Source organism: Lutra lutra, chromosome 2 (assembly GCF_902655055.1).
Source record: "Lutra lutra chromosome 2, mLutLut1.2, whole genome shotgun sequence".
NCBI lineage: Eukaryota > Metazoa > Chordata > Mammalia > Carnivora > Mustelidae > Lutra > Lutra lutra.
The window spans coordinates 5,140,714-5,154,444 of NC_062279.1; the positions used below are offsets into that span (position 1 = coordinate 5,140,714).

General features: G+C 37.2%; 1 pseudogene; it reads right to left on the reverse strand.

Annotated features, from left to right (window-relative positions):
- Positions 1 to 12,810: 12,810 nt before the first annotated feature.
- Positions 12,811 to 13,109, reverse strand: LOC125093947 (non-histone chromosomal protein HMG-14-like; annotated as a pseudogene).
- Between the last annotated feature and the right edge of the window lie 622 nt (positions 13,110 to 13,731).

Here is a 13,731-nt window from a genome sequence, read left to right on the forward strand (position 1 = left end):
AGAGTAATACTGACCTCAAAAATGAGTTTGAGAGAGTTCCCTGATATTCTTTTTTTCAAGATTGAGAAGTACTGGCATTAATTCTTCTTTAAACATCTGGTACAATTCACCAATAAATTCATCTGCTCCTGATCTTTTTGTTGCTCCTTTGGGAGTGTGTGTGTGTGTGTGTGTGTGTGTGTGTGTGTGTGTGTGTGTGTATTTTACTCACCATATATTATATCATGAGTTTTTGATGGAGTGTTCCATGAGTCATTGTTTGTGTATACACCCAGTGCTCCATGCAGTATGTGCCCTCCTTAATACCCATCACCATGCTAAGCCATCTCCCCATCCCCTCCCCTCTAAAACTCCATTTGTTTCTCAGAGTCCATAGTCTCTCATGGTCTGTCTTATGAAATAAGTCAAACAGAGAAAGTCAGTTATCATATGGTTTCACTTATTTGTAGAACATAAGGAATAGCATGGAGAACATCAGGAGAAGGAAGGAGAAAATGAAGGGGGGGGATTGGAGTGGGAATTTTTTTATTACTGATTCAGTTTCTTACTCATTTTTGTGCTGTTCAGATTTTATATTTATTCATGAGTAAGTGTTGGTAGGTTGTATGTTTCTACGAATTTATCCATTATTTGTAGGTTGCTCTGTTTGTTGGCATAAAATTGCTTATCTGTATTTTCATTTTTATTTCTGTGGTATCAGTTATAATGCTTCTCCTTCATTCTGATTTTATATATTTGAGTTCTCTTTTTTTCTTATTAAGTCTTGCTAACAGTTTCTCAGCTTCGTTTATATTTTCAAAACAAAAACAGCTATTGGTTTTAATTTTTCCTACTGTTTACTGGTCTCAATTTCATTTATTTCTACTCCGATTTTTGTTATTTTCTTTCCTCTGTAAAGTTGGATTTAGTTTCTTATTTTTACTCTTCCTTAATATGCAATGTTCAGTTGCTTATTTGAGATTTTCTTTTTTCTTAATGTAGGTGTTCATCACTATACACTTCCTCCTTGGACCTGCTTTTGCTAAATCCTATAAGCTCTGATGTGCTGTGTTTTCATTTTCATTTTTCTCATATGACATATGTAGGAGTATATTCCTTTTATTTTTCCTGCTTTGTGTTTCCTGAGCTTTCTGACTCTGTTTTTTGTGTCTGTCATTAATTTGTAAAGTTTCCAGTCATGATTACTTCATATATTTTTCTCTGCTTCATTCTCTCCTACTATCCCTTTTGGGTATTCCAATTTTGTGTATGTTCTCTTACATACCCTTAACATGTTAATCAGGGGTATTTTAAATTTTTAAATACCAGTCTGACAATTCCAACATCTGTGTCATATCTAAGTCTGCTTTTTTTTTTTTTAAGATTTTATTTATTTATTTGAGAGAGAGAGAGAAGGAGAGAAAGGAAAAAGATAAGGGTAGAGTGAGAGGGAGACGCGGACTCCCTGTTGAGCAGAGAGCCAACATGGGGCTGGATCCCATGATCCCGAGATCATGACCTGAGCTAAAAGCAAATGTTTAAACACCTGAGCCACTCAGGTGCCACCTCCAAGTCTGCTTCTGATGTTGTATTGTCTCCTCAAATTGTCTTTCATTTCAGTATGTCCTGTAATTTATTGTTTAAAGCTGAACATGATTTATCAGGTGATAGGAACTGAAGTAAACAAGCCTATATCATGAAGTTTTGTACATTCTGGCTAGGACCTGGGATTTGTTTACTCTTTGCTGTAGTGCTAGGTACCAGTGATATCAAATTCCTCAAGTGTTCTTGTTTCTATCCACGCTGTCAACTTTGGGGCCCCCTAAGTTCTTTTTCTCAGAGAGAATCCGTGTTGTGCAGCTCTCGCCACTGTAATCCGCTGTCATTACACTGCATCCCTCTTGGACAGGTTTTAAGATGGAGGGAGGGGAGAGTTCTATAATTTTAGGATCAGATCTAAGTCTTAATTTTTTTAGAGATTTTATTTTTCAGGTCACCTGGGTGGCTCAGTGGGTTGAGCCCCTGCCTTCAGCTCTGGTCATGGTCTCGGTCCTGGCACCGAGTCCTGCATCGGGTTCTTTGCTCAGCGGGGAGCCTGCTTCCCCCTCTCTCTCTGCCTGCTTGTGATTTCTCTCTGTATGTCAAATAAACAAATAAAATCTTCAAAATAAAAGATTTTATTCTTCATTTACTAGAGAGAGAGTATGGGGGAGTGTCGGGGAGGGCGGCTGGCAGTGGGAGAGGGAGAAGCAGACTCCCTGCTGATCTGGGAGCAGTAAGAGCTGCTCATGATCTGAGCTGAAGGCAGAAGCTTAACTAACCGCCTGAGCCACCCAGGCACCCCAGATGTAAGTCTTATAATGGGCCTCTGGGCTGTGACCTTCACTAGTGTTTCTCTTTCTCCTCAGCCCTCTTTGTTGAAGGAGGAAGTTTAGGAGGAGCTGGAGCAGAAGCACTGTCTCTTCTCTGCAGCTGGGATAAGCCTCCCTTAAATGTTTTTCCCTAAAGACTGAGTCTTTGTTATGGAGAACACGTGGTGTGTTTCAGTTTTTACCCTCCCCCTCCTCCTTGCAGAGCCAGTTAGCGACTTCTCTAGTCTCTTCTCTGCAGAAACCTAGCAGGGTCCCTAGAGATAAAACCTACAGAAGTGTGGGCCAGCTCCCAAGACCCCAACCCCAGGAGCTTCTGAGACAATCCGTCTCCAACAAGTCATCAAATTTACCATTTATGCATTGTTCCATGGCTTCAACAGCTTCTGGTTTTGGTGACTGGATCTCAGCTCTAACTTCCTGGATTGCCCTGTGCCTCCAAAGTAATGCTTTACCTTGCAATCTCAGTTCTCTTATGTGTCCGGGAATGGTCATCGATTTTCAGTTTGCTTGGTGTTTTCTTGCTTTAAAGATGTGAGTGGCAGCTTCCAAGTATTTTATATGTCAGAGCTGAATCAGACAAATAAAGAAATCCTGAGCACGGCACATATGTGAAAAGACACACAGAAAACAAGTATTGCAATTCAGCAGCGGCTTCTGATACTGGATTAGAGAAATATTTCCAGCCAAATTTCACTGCCTGATTAGCATTAATTTACTCACAATTTGAAGAAACAGCCATTAGTTTAGGAGTATCAGACTTTAGTAGCGGTAGGCCAAGTAGCAGTCCTTGCCAGCTTCTTCTAGTGCCAAGATCTAGAATGCCTGCCTGGATACAGAAGCACACGATTGTTGGACACTGTTTTGGGCATCGCCATCTGTCTTGCTTCCCATATAAATTCTCACCCCTGCTGATGGATATATGTGGCATTCTGTAGAAGGCTCGTGCACAAATTTCTAAAAGGGGATCTCAGGCAAGAGCTTTTCTTGTCATTTAGGTCTGCCAGGTTTCTGCCAGGACGTGCTTGTGTACTCATTTCTAAGGCAACATCCAGGGGAGCGCCCGTGTGCGACATTTGGGCTTTGGCTTATTTACTGCTTCCTGCCGCAGCCAAGGCTCACCCACTCCATGATTCTACACAGTGTGATTCAAAAATGGGTTTAACATAGCATGCGCGGTATTTTGGTATAACTGCCCATATAAAAGTATGGGAAAACCCCAAGATAGATATCACATTCACTAGCACAATACCTTGATTGTGTTCATCAGTGCATGTTTGTCTGGTCTCCCTTCCTCTTTGGAAATTTGCCAATGGCTATAACTGCAAAAATAGAGATAGGTACGTAGTAGCCTGTGGTAAAATGAGGTTTCCTGGGGATGGGGGAGAATGGGTGTTCATGGTGACTGACCATTATTGCCAAAATTTTGTTGGAAATAAGCCCAGAACTTTCTATGTTATTTATATTCTATTCAACACTTTGTGCTGTACCAAGGTTAAATGAATAAAAAATCTGTTACTAACTTTACCCAGGATCCATTTATCTTTTAAAGAACTGAAAACTCACTCTCCGGGTGTCCAAAGAAGGGGCAATATGTTAATCCAGTGCTGCCTTTAATTCATGTACTGAGGTAACATAAAATATCTTTGAGAAATGTGTGTCCCAGTGACACTTTAACTCTCCTTCTGTTACCAACAAAAAGTTCAATAAAACTCACACTCTTATAAATTAACAGCATGGGGAATATCTAACTGAATTTCTATACGAATGTCTTTAGCTCTCAATCATCCTTCTCTTCACAACTAATTTCAATTCTTAGACTATAGAAATGGAAGAGGAGAGGGAGAGAGACAGAGAGAGAGAAAGAGCATGTGTTTGTTTAGTCTTAACAAGGCCATGTGCTATGGTGATTGCTGTGAATTGTGTAAGACTGATAATTCACAGACCTGTCCCCCTGAAGCAAATAATACATTATGTGTTAATAAAAAATGTTTTAGCAGTAGTTTATCACATTAAAAAATTAAGCATTACATACACTATAGCTTTTTCTTCTACTCCTCCCTCAGAATACTTTTCCTTATAGTACTTTCTCTTTTAATGAGAAAACTTAAAAAAATATGGAAACATTTTCTAGACAACTACATGCTAAATCTAACCTCAAACTGAACAGTAATATCAAATAAATTTTAAAAATGACTTAAAAAAACACAGAAATCCATATAGACTGCATTAAAAAGTTAAGTCAACCGTGAACATCATAGTGATAATGACAAAACACTTGACCACACAGATGTCAGGGTAAAGGGGGTCATGAAATTAAAAGAGCACTGTCACTTGCTGTATTTCTTAACAAATTTCCTCTAAAATATCAGTGGATTTAGAATAGGCACCTAAATCATCTAGGATACTTTGTCAACAGTATGAGAAAAATCTTAAAACAGTAGTTATTCAGGAGGGAAGTAGGAGGTGATATATAAAATGGAAAACATCATGAATTTGGAGTCTGACACCTTGCCTGAACATTTAGTCCCTCTCTCTGCTTATTTGAGACCAGAGATAAATTGAAGCTCAGTTCCTTCATCTGCAAAATGGGGACAAAAATGGTATATTCTTTTTTTTTTTTTTTTAAGATTTTTATTTATTTATTTGACAGAGAGAGATCACAAGTAGACGGAGAGGAAGGCAGAGAGAGAGAGAGAGAGGGAAGCAGGCTTCTTGCTGAGCAGAGAGCCCGATGTGGGACTCGATCCCAGGACCCTGAGATCATGACCTGAGCCGAAGGCAGCGGCTTAACCCACTGAGCCACCCAGGCGCCCCTAAAAATGGTATATTCTTCTTACAGTCATTGTCCAGACTTAACCCACAGTGTCTATGAGCACACCTGGTAGTAACAGACATGGAAAAAGTATTTGTAAACAGGAATAGAGACACATCCCCAGAGAGGGACACGCTTTGAATGAGGTATCCCTTAAAAACTACTTCTTTTGTAGTTTCTCCCTGAGAAGATTGGTGAATTCTCAAAAATTTTTGAGAGAATAACTATCTTGCGTGAAAACTGCAGAAGAGAGTAAAGACAGGGAATATTTTCAAACACACTTTATAAGACCAGGAAAGTGTTATACCAAAACCTTAGAAGGACATTCCAATTAAAGAAAATTAGCAATCAGTATTTCCCATGCACACAGATACAAGAATTCTAAGCAGAATGTCAACAAATGGAATACATTTACATACGTAATAATGGGGAAATAGCTTTGAGTAATGGGAGTCACTCCAAACGTATAGAGATTATTTAATAATTTAATTAAATAATTAAAAATATTTAATATTTGAAAATAAATGAATATAATTTATTATATTATCAGAATGAAGGTAAAATGGTCATTTCAATAAATACAAAAAACAATTTCATAAAATTTACCAAAATATATTTCTTGGGGTACCTGGGTGGCTCAGTTGGTTAAGTGTCTAATTTTTGATTTTTCACTCAGGTCATTATTTCAGTGTTTTGGGATTGAGCCTGGTGTCGGGCTCCTTGGTCAGTGGGAAGTCTGTTTGTCTCACTGTTCTCTGCCCCTCTCTCCTCCACAATAAATAAATCTTTTTAAAAATTAAAAAAAAATTATTTCTTGACTAAATTCTCAGCAAATGAGGAATAAAAGGGAATATTCTCAATCTCACATAGAACTTGTTAACACCATGTCTAACAATGACGTTTTTGCAAGCTTTTCCCTCACGGTTCAGTATAAAACAAATAAATCTTTTTAAAAAATTTTTTTAAAAATTATTTCTTGATTAAATTCTCAGCAAATGAGGAATAAAAGGGAATATTCTCAATCTCACATAGAACTTGTTAACACCATATCTAACAATGAGGTTTTTGCAAGCTTTTCCCTCACGGTTCAGTATAAAACATGGATGAGCACTACCACCATCTCAACCCAACATTGTACCGAAGCCCCCAGCTGAAATCATAACGAAAGTCATTTTATCTTAAAGTTCTCCCTGGAAACAAAGTCAGTACAAAAATGATCAATTATATTTTTATATACTAGCAAGACAGGGAATGCAATACAAAAGACAGTTTATGAAATAAATCAACTAAAGCATGTGCAAGACTAACACATTATAAATTGTAAGATTTTTTTTTAGAGAGAGAGAGAGAGAGAGAGCATGAGCAGGTGGGGGGGAGGGGCAGAGAGTGAGGCAGAAGCAGGCACCCCACTGAGCAAGGACCCCCATGCGGGTCTTGATCCCAGGACCCTGAGATCATGACCTGAGCCAAAGGAAGATGCTTAACCTACTGAGCTACCCAGGTACCCCTAAATTGTAAGATATTCTTCAAAGGGATTAAAGAACACCTAAATAGTGAGAGCTAAGTAGTAACCCGTAGATCACAAAACTTGATATATGCAAATTCTTCCAAATTTATCTATGAAATTGATGCAATGGCACTGAAATTATACTAAGGGTTCTGAGAAATTTAAATGTACATAGAAGTGGGGTGCCTGGGGGGTTCATTCAGTTAAGCGGCCAACTCTTGATTTCATGATCTCGGGCTCCTAGGGTGAAGTCCTGAGTCAGGCTCCATACTCAGTGGGGAGTCTACTTGTCCGGCTCCATCTGCTCTTTCCCCAGCTCATGCTCGCGCTCTCTCTCTCTCAAATAAATAAATAAAATCTTTAAAAAATAAAATCAAATCTACATGGAAGTACAAAGGTCTGACAATAGCTATGAATATCCTTAAGGTGAAACCTACATAACTTATTAAGATAATAAGGCTTTCTGTAAAGATCCAGAATTTAAGAGTAATGGCTATCAACAAACAGGCCAGAAGACAGACTAAGAGGGTCCAGAAAGAGATCTTCTCACATCAGTTAACATGATTTTATAAATCTCACATCAGTTAACATGATTTTATAAATTCAGTTTATGCCTTTATTTCAGTTCAGAAAGTATGGTATTCTCAATGAATGGTGTTGGATCACTTAAATCATTTTTTAGAAAATCAACAAAATTTAACTTGAGATGGACCATGTAACTGAAAGCAAGAATAAATAGTTTGAAGTTTCTGGAAGCAAAAAAAAAAAAAAAAACCAACCAGGAAAATAGCTTCATGATCAAGGTAGACTTATTAAATAGAACTCAAAAAACACTTTGTATACAAGAAAAAAAAATGGATAGTTTAACTTTAAAATAAAAACTTTCTCTCATAAAAATTCCATAAAGTGGGTGAGAAGTCAGGCCTCAGATGGGATAATATGTTTGTAATATATTTATTTAATATACTCATATTGGCCAAAATATAGGACAGTTTCAAACCAACAATAAAGAGGTAAACTAGTTAAAATGAGCAAAAGGTTTTACCAAAAAGAATATTCAAATATCCATTAACATATGAGAAGTTTTAAAACTCATTCATCATACAAGTGGAAATTAAAAATTATAATGAAATATCAACTAATCCTACCATAATAACTGAAATTTAGAAGATTGACAGTATCTAGGATATAGAACAATGGAAACTCTCATATATTTCTCATGGGTAGGTAGAAGCATCTGGAAAACTGAGTAGTGTCTATTGAAGCCAAGCATGAGCACAAACTATAGACCAGCAATTCTACTCCTGGGTATATAATATGCAACGAAATGACTGATGATGCACATAAAAAGACAAGATGTACAAAGTACAAGAATGTTCATGCCAGCTTTGTTCGTAATAGCCTCCAAATGGAAATAATCCAAACATACCAACTGTAAAATGGTAAATTATATTCATATGATGGAAGAGCATAGTAATATACTGAAATATAGAATGACATAAATATTTTTATTAATAAGCAAATTTACCAATGAGTAAAATAAGTGAGAAAATATACAGTGCGTGCTATGTAGTTTCACTTAATGAGCAGCACAAGAACAAGAAAAAATAATGTATGGTAACAGAACAATGAGTCCCAAGGGGAGGTTGTACCAAGTAGACAGGCGCATGTCAGAGCCTTTCAGAGAATTGTCCCATGTTTCATCTGACTCCTGATTATAAAACTGTACAGCTAGGTAAAATGACCGAGCTAAGACAAAGGCATTTGTCGTAACTTATACTCCAGCTTAGAAAATTCAACTTTCAAATTGAGCATCTATTTGTGTAACATCAAGCTACCTATTTAAACTTCCTCAGACATGAGTCTTTCATGTGCAAAATGAAACATGTCACGTTCACAAAAATATGAGGTTATTACAATTTTTAAATGAGTTATTGCATAATAATAGCACTCAGTCCAGCATGTAGGAAATGTGGTTTACATTTCCCTACAAATCTAGCTTTGGATTTTCCCCCTCCTTTTAATTCGTTTTTTTGTCAATCACGTTAATGATTTAACTCTGTTTAAATGTTCACAAATTTCTAAACACCATATGTGCAAGAAAACATGCATGTCCACATTAGTAAAAATAAAATGAAACATCTCAATCTGAGGGTACAGTTGCTTAATATCAGAAAAGAAACAAAAATGCGTAGTAATGGGGAAATTTTAAAAGAAGATGGCAGTATCATTAAAAAAAATGCATTTTTGCATTATGTTATCCACCGGGGACAATCTTCCCCCAGAGAATACCCGGCAAAATCTGGAAAATCATCACTGATCACAAGGCAGGTGCACAATCAGCATCGACAGGCAGAGGCAAATATCTCACGATGCAATGGGCAGACCCTCAACACAAGGACAAGTTGGGCTGAAATGTCAATAGTGCTGAGGTTGAGAATATCCTAAATCCTGGGTTAGGACAATGAATGTCTAATATTACAACCTGGGAGGTTCTGCCGAAGTGACAGTCTCTCCTTTCTCCAGTTGGGGTTCACAACCTATAAATTCTGAAAATCCACAGAAGTCTGGGCCCAAATTCCTTATTTATAATTACAAAATCCCAAAGTCCTAAAAACAGAATTCATATCATTAAAAAATGAAATGAAATCAAATAACAAAATAAAATAAAATAATAAAAGAAAAGAAAGTGAATACAAGCTGGCCTGATTTATCCTCTTCTGCCTTTCTTTATCCCACATAATGTGAGCATGTCTGCCTTTCATTGTAGAAATAACAATGTGTATGATTAAAGGGTGCTGGCCCAGACACGATCAAGGGATTATTAGAATTTTATATAATGCTTATATAGTATAATGCCCTCATAAGAATCAAAGAATTCCGAAAGGTATCCAAATGTCTAGGATAAAGGGTTGCTGACCAGTATTAGATCAGGGACTGTATTCTGAGGCAGTAAAAATAAGAAAACAAGAAAATTAGAAAGATTAGAATAAAAAATTCTAATAAAAAGTTAGAAAATTAGAAAGAAGTGTTTTTTCTTTTCCCCAATACTCTACTTATTAGCAAACTGACTATATGGGGGTAATTTATCCCAGAGTCCTTATGTATAGAATGCAAATAATAACATATACCTTTCACATATGTTTTTAGTATTGAATCAGCCAATATTTAAAATTATTACAATAATTCCCAAAATCTAGCGTTCAGTTAAAGCTTTTCTGTAACTTTTTTCCAAATATTACTTTACTATTAAATAAAACATATTGTTTTTTAATACTGGAACAAAAGCAAACAAATGAAGAAGTTGTCTTTTTAAACTGCCCTAATATTAAAACAACAGCAGCAGCAGCGGCAACAGCAGCAACTAAACAATTTAGAAGAGAGCTGTGCACACCACTTGGAAACCTGGGTAGATTCCATCTCTAACAGGATCTATATGGCTAAAACGGCAGTCACGTGCTGGGTGGGGGTACAGGGGCAAGAATTCAAATCTGTAGCAAGGGCTCAAGTGGGACACTTTTAAAGAATGAGGAGCTGACTGTACGCCCCCCAGTACCTGTGTACTGTGGACAGGATTCATATTGCATTCAACATTGGTCACCTTCCGTGCCCTTCATGTAGCAATTCAAAATATCATAATGGGTGATTAAATGTTGCTTGCAAATAGAACCATAGACTTTCAGCATGCCCTGAGCTGATGTGGGTAAAAGCTCTGTACCTCCCCCACACAGTGCTCTAGGACTTGGGAACCTGGCCATTCTGTACCTCTTGCTCCAGTCCCCATGTGTTCAAGCACAAGAGTGTCATTACTAACTTGTAAGAACTAGCTCGGAGCTGCTTGGGACCAAAAGAACAGATACCCTGAGTTTAGGTTGTGATTTTATTTTGTTTAGTTAGAAAGACTCTAAACATGAAGGAGGTTAAATGGGAACACATCCTGTGGTCATACAGACAGAATTTTCCCTTCAGGGCTGGCTCACTCGTGCCCCAACACAGAATATTAGTGGCTGATGGCTCTCTTTGCAGCCTCACCCAATCTTGTCCTTCCTCCCAGGTGGTAGTTGATGGCCAGTAACCCACAGGGACACATGGCCTGACCCCTTCTCTGAATGTAGGACAATCTTAGCTGCAGAGTTCCCTGCAGGATTGCCTGACGCCTCAGTAGTAACCACGGAGCAGATCAGCTGTCTGTCCAACCCTGCCTTCCTCATGCCCATGCAGATGTGACTCCCAGAAGCTTTTCCCAATCCAATTTCTTTACTCACACTTTATTTTCAGGGAGATCAACTGAATACACATAATTATTTTGTTTATTCAATAAATATGTATATTTTAAAGGTTTATTTTTTAGAGAGAGAGTGCATGAGTGAATGGAGGAAAGAGTAGAAGGAGAGACAGAATCCCAAGCAGACCCCCTATTGGTTGTAGAGCCCTAAAGGGGTCTAGACCTCACAACCCTGAGACCATCATCACTGAGCTGAAATCAAGTCAAATGCTTAACCCACTGAGCCACCCAGGTTCCCCTATTCAACAAATATTTATTAAATATCTATAACACAATAAAAATCTTCCAGATTCTAGGAATATAACATTTAAAGATATTAAGCAATTATGCAACATGAAGAAGACTCCCTTATGGTTGGCGCTTCTTTTAAACAAAAGAAAGTGTCAACTAATATTTGTACTTTACTTCAAGCACAAAATTTTCCAACATCTTCTAAACTAAACATTACATTTGATCTTAAATTTGTCATATCATAAAGCAGGTGATGGTGGATGGGGAGAAAAGAGTATGTCAGGATTTTAAGTGTATTTTTTTTTCTCCCTGAGTAGTAAAAAGGCACATAAAATAGAATTCTAACCTCAATTCTCATACTAATTTTCCATATAAATTAGTAAGTCACTTTGTCTTCTTAAAGGTCATATTTCTGATCTCAGAATGAGGTTGTGAATTTATCCTTGAGATTAATTTTATTACTGGATTTCTATGAAATCAGCCATGGAGGTCTTCGGGCGGCCATAAGGTGAGGGGAGACCAAAGGTCTTCCGTCTGAGTGACATGTATGGGAAGAACAATTCTAAGCAACAAGTTACAGAGTTACATAAGAGTTACAGATTTGAGAAATAATGAGAATAATGTGCTAAGCTTCTAAGTATTTCAGTATTTATTTAGATGTAATAGTTCATATTCCCTAGTTTCATCCTTTAATTTCTAGGTGTTGGCAGACATTACAATAGAAGACAGACAGAAATAGAGAATTAAAAGTGAGAATGAATCTGGATTTATTAACTTCATATAAATATATATGCTTGAAATAGCATTTTTTTCTTTTGTAATTGAGTTTTTATTGGTTGTTCTGAGGACTGGTACAGACATTTTGATTTGGACACAATTCTTAATGTATGTACTGAAAATCTAAGAAAATCATGTAGCTGTGATTCTTTTCTAAAAGTTATTCCAGTGACCTACCAGCTTAAAATTTGGAGGTAAATTTTCCTTAATAGTATAACAGGTACCAATGTCTTCAACTGTCAATACGCTATTACATTGTCAAGTCCCACTATCTATAATTTAATATCATATACACGACATCCCCAAATTTTCAATCTTGAACAGCACATTCACAGAGTTACTAGGAAAACTGGACTACAACAGCTAAGATGTGACAGAGTGCACAAAACTCTGTCAGGGAGAGGCGAGATCAGGAGTGGTTTTTTTTTTTTAAGGAACAATCCTACCAAAAACAATATGAGAATAGAAGTAATTTAAAAAATTCAAGACATATTAAATGCACGACTGACTCCAAATTACCATTTAGTATGCTTGTATTATAGGATAGAAAACTTGCCCCATCTACGGAATGTGGAGGTGACACCCAAGACAATCAAAGCCTCCCACATTCAATAGCCCAGTATTTTCCGGGTGTACCAAAACATATACAATGAGGAAATGATCTCACTTCTTTAAAAAAAGGCACTTACTCTTAAAAAATGGGATGAGGTGGGATCTCCTCCTTCTTAAAAGTGTTTCTAGAACTACTAAAAACCTGAATTTACAAAATAGTTTATAAAAATATTCTTCTGGATTATACAAGAAGGGAGACAGGGACCACTGACAAGACGTGATATGTGATTATTAATCACGTGTCCTCTTCCTCTCCTGCTTCAGCAAAGACTGGACTCTCCTCGTTTTTAGTTTCTCCATTTCCCGCAGGTAAGTCTTCTTTTGTTTCCTGGTTAGCTACTTCAGCCTGTTTTCCCCTTGCTGCCCTTTTCCCCTTTGTTTGCACTTTTTTTGTCTGAAGATTAATCTTTTCCTGTTGCCTTTTTTGGCTTTGTTTTCACTTTTTCAGGAGCAGATTTAGCTGACAACCTCACCTACCCTCTTAGGCTCCTCCTTCACTGCCCCATCAGCAGAGCTGACCTTCCCCTTGGGCATCCTGATGATGGGTCAGGTGCACCCAGAGCCTTCTGGAAGCTAGGCTGTCTGGCTACTGCTTCTCCTCCCTCTACCAGAGCTACAGGGACCCCTAGAAATTGATAGCATTTAAAATGAGGGGGAAATGACATAGAAGCATCTCTAACGAAAGAACATGGTACAATTTCAATAAATTTCTTCTGATTTATATGTAGTATACAAATGTTATATGACAATAAAAAGTAATTTTAAATGCCAACTACCAAAGTCTATGAATTACATTTTTTCATTTTCTATCATGCCATAGAAAATAATAGAATGATTGGTCTGACTCTAAAATAAGGAAGAAAAATTTCAACACAGCTAATTAGAATCTCGCTATATCTCTCTGTTGGAGGCATTCATTTGTTTAAGAAATTCTGGTTTCGTTTCTGCCTTGGTGATCTTGAGTGAATCAAATTTCCCACTTTTTTTTTTTTTCTTGAGATATATAAACTGCAGTATTAGGTTTGTGGTTCTTGTCAAATATGATATATGGATCTAAGACCCTGCTCAGACATCAGGAATGGAACCTGTACCCACATTGCCAAATTATAAGTATGTGCTTTCTTTAGATATTTGACATGGTATGAAATGACCCTTA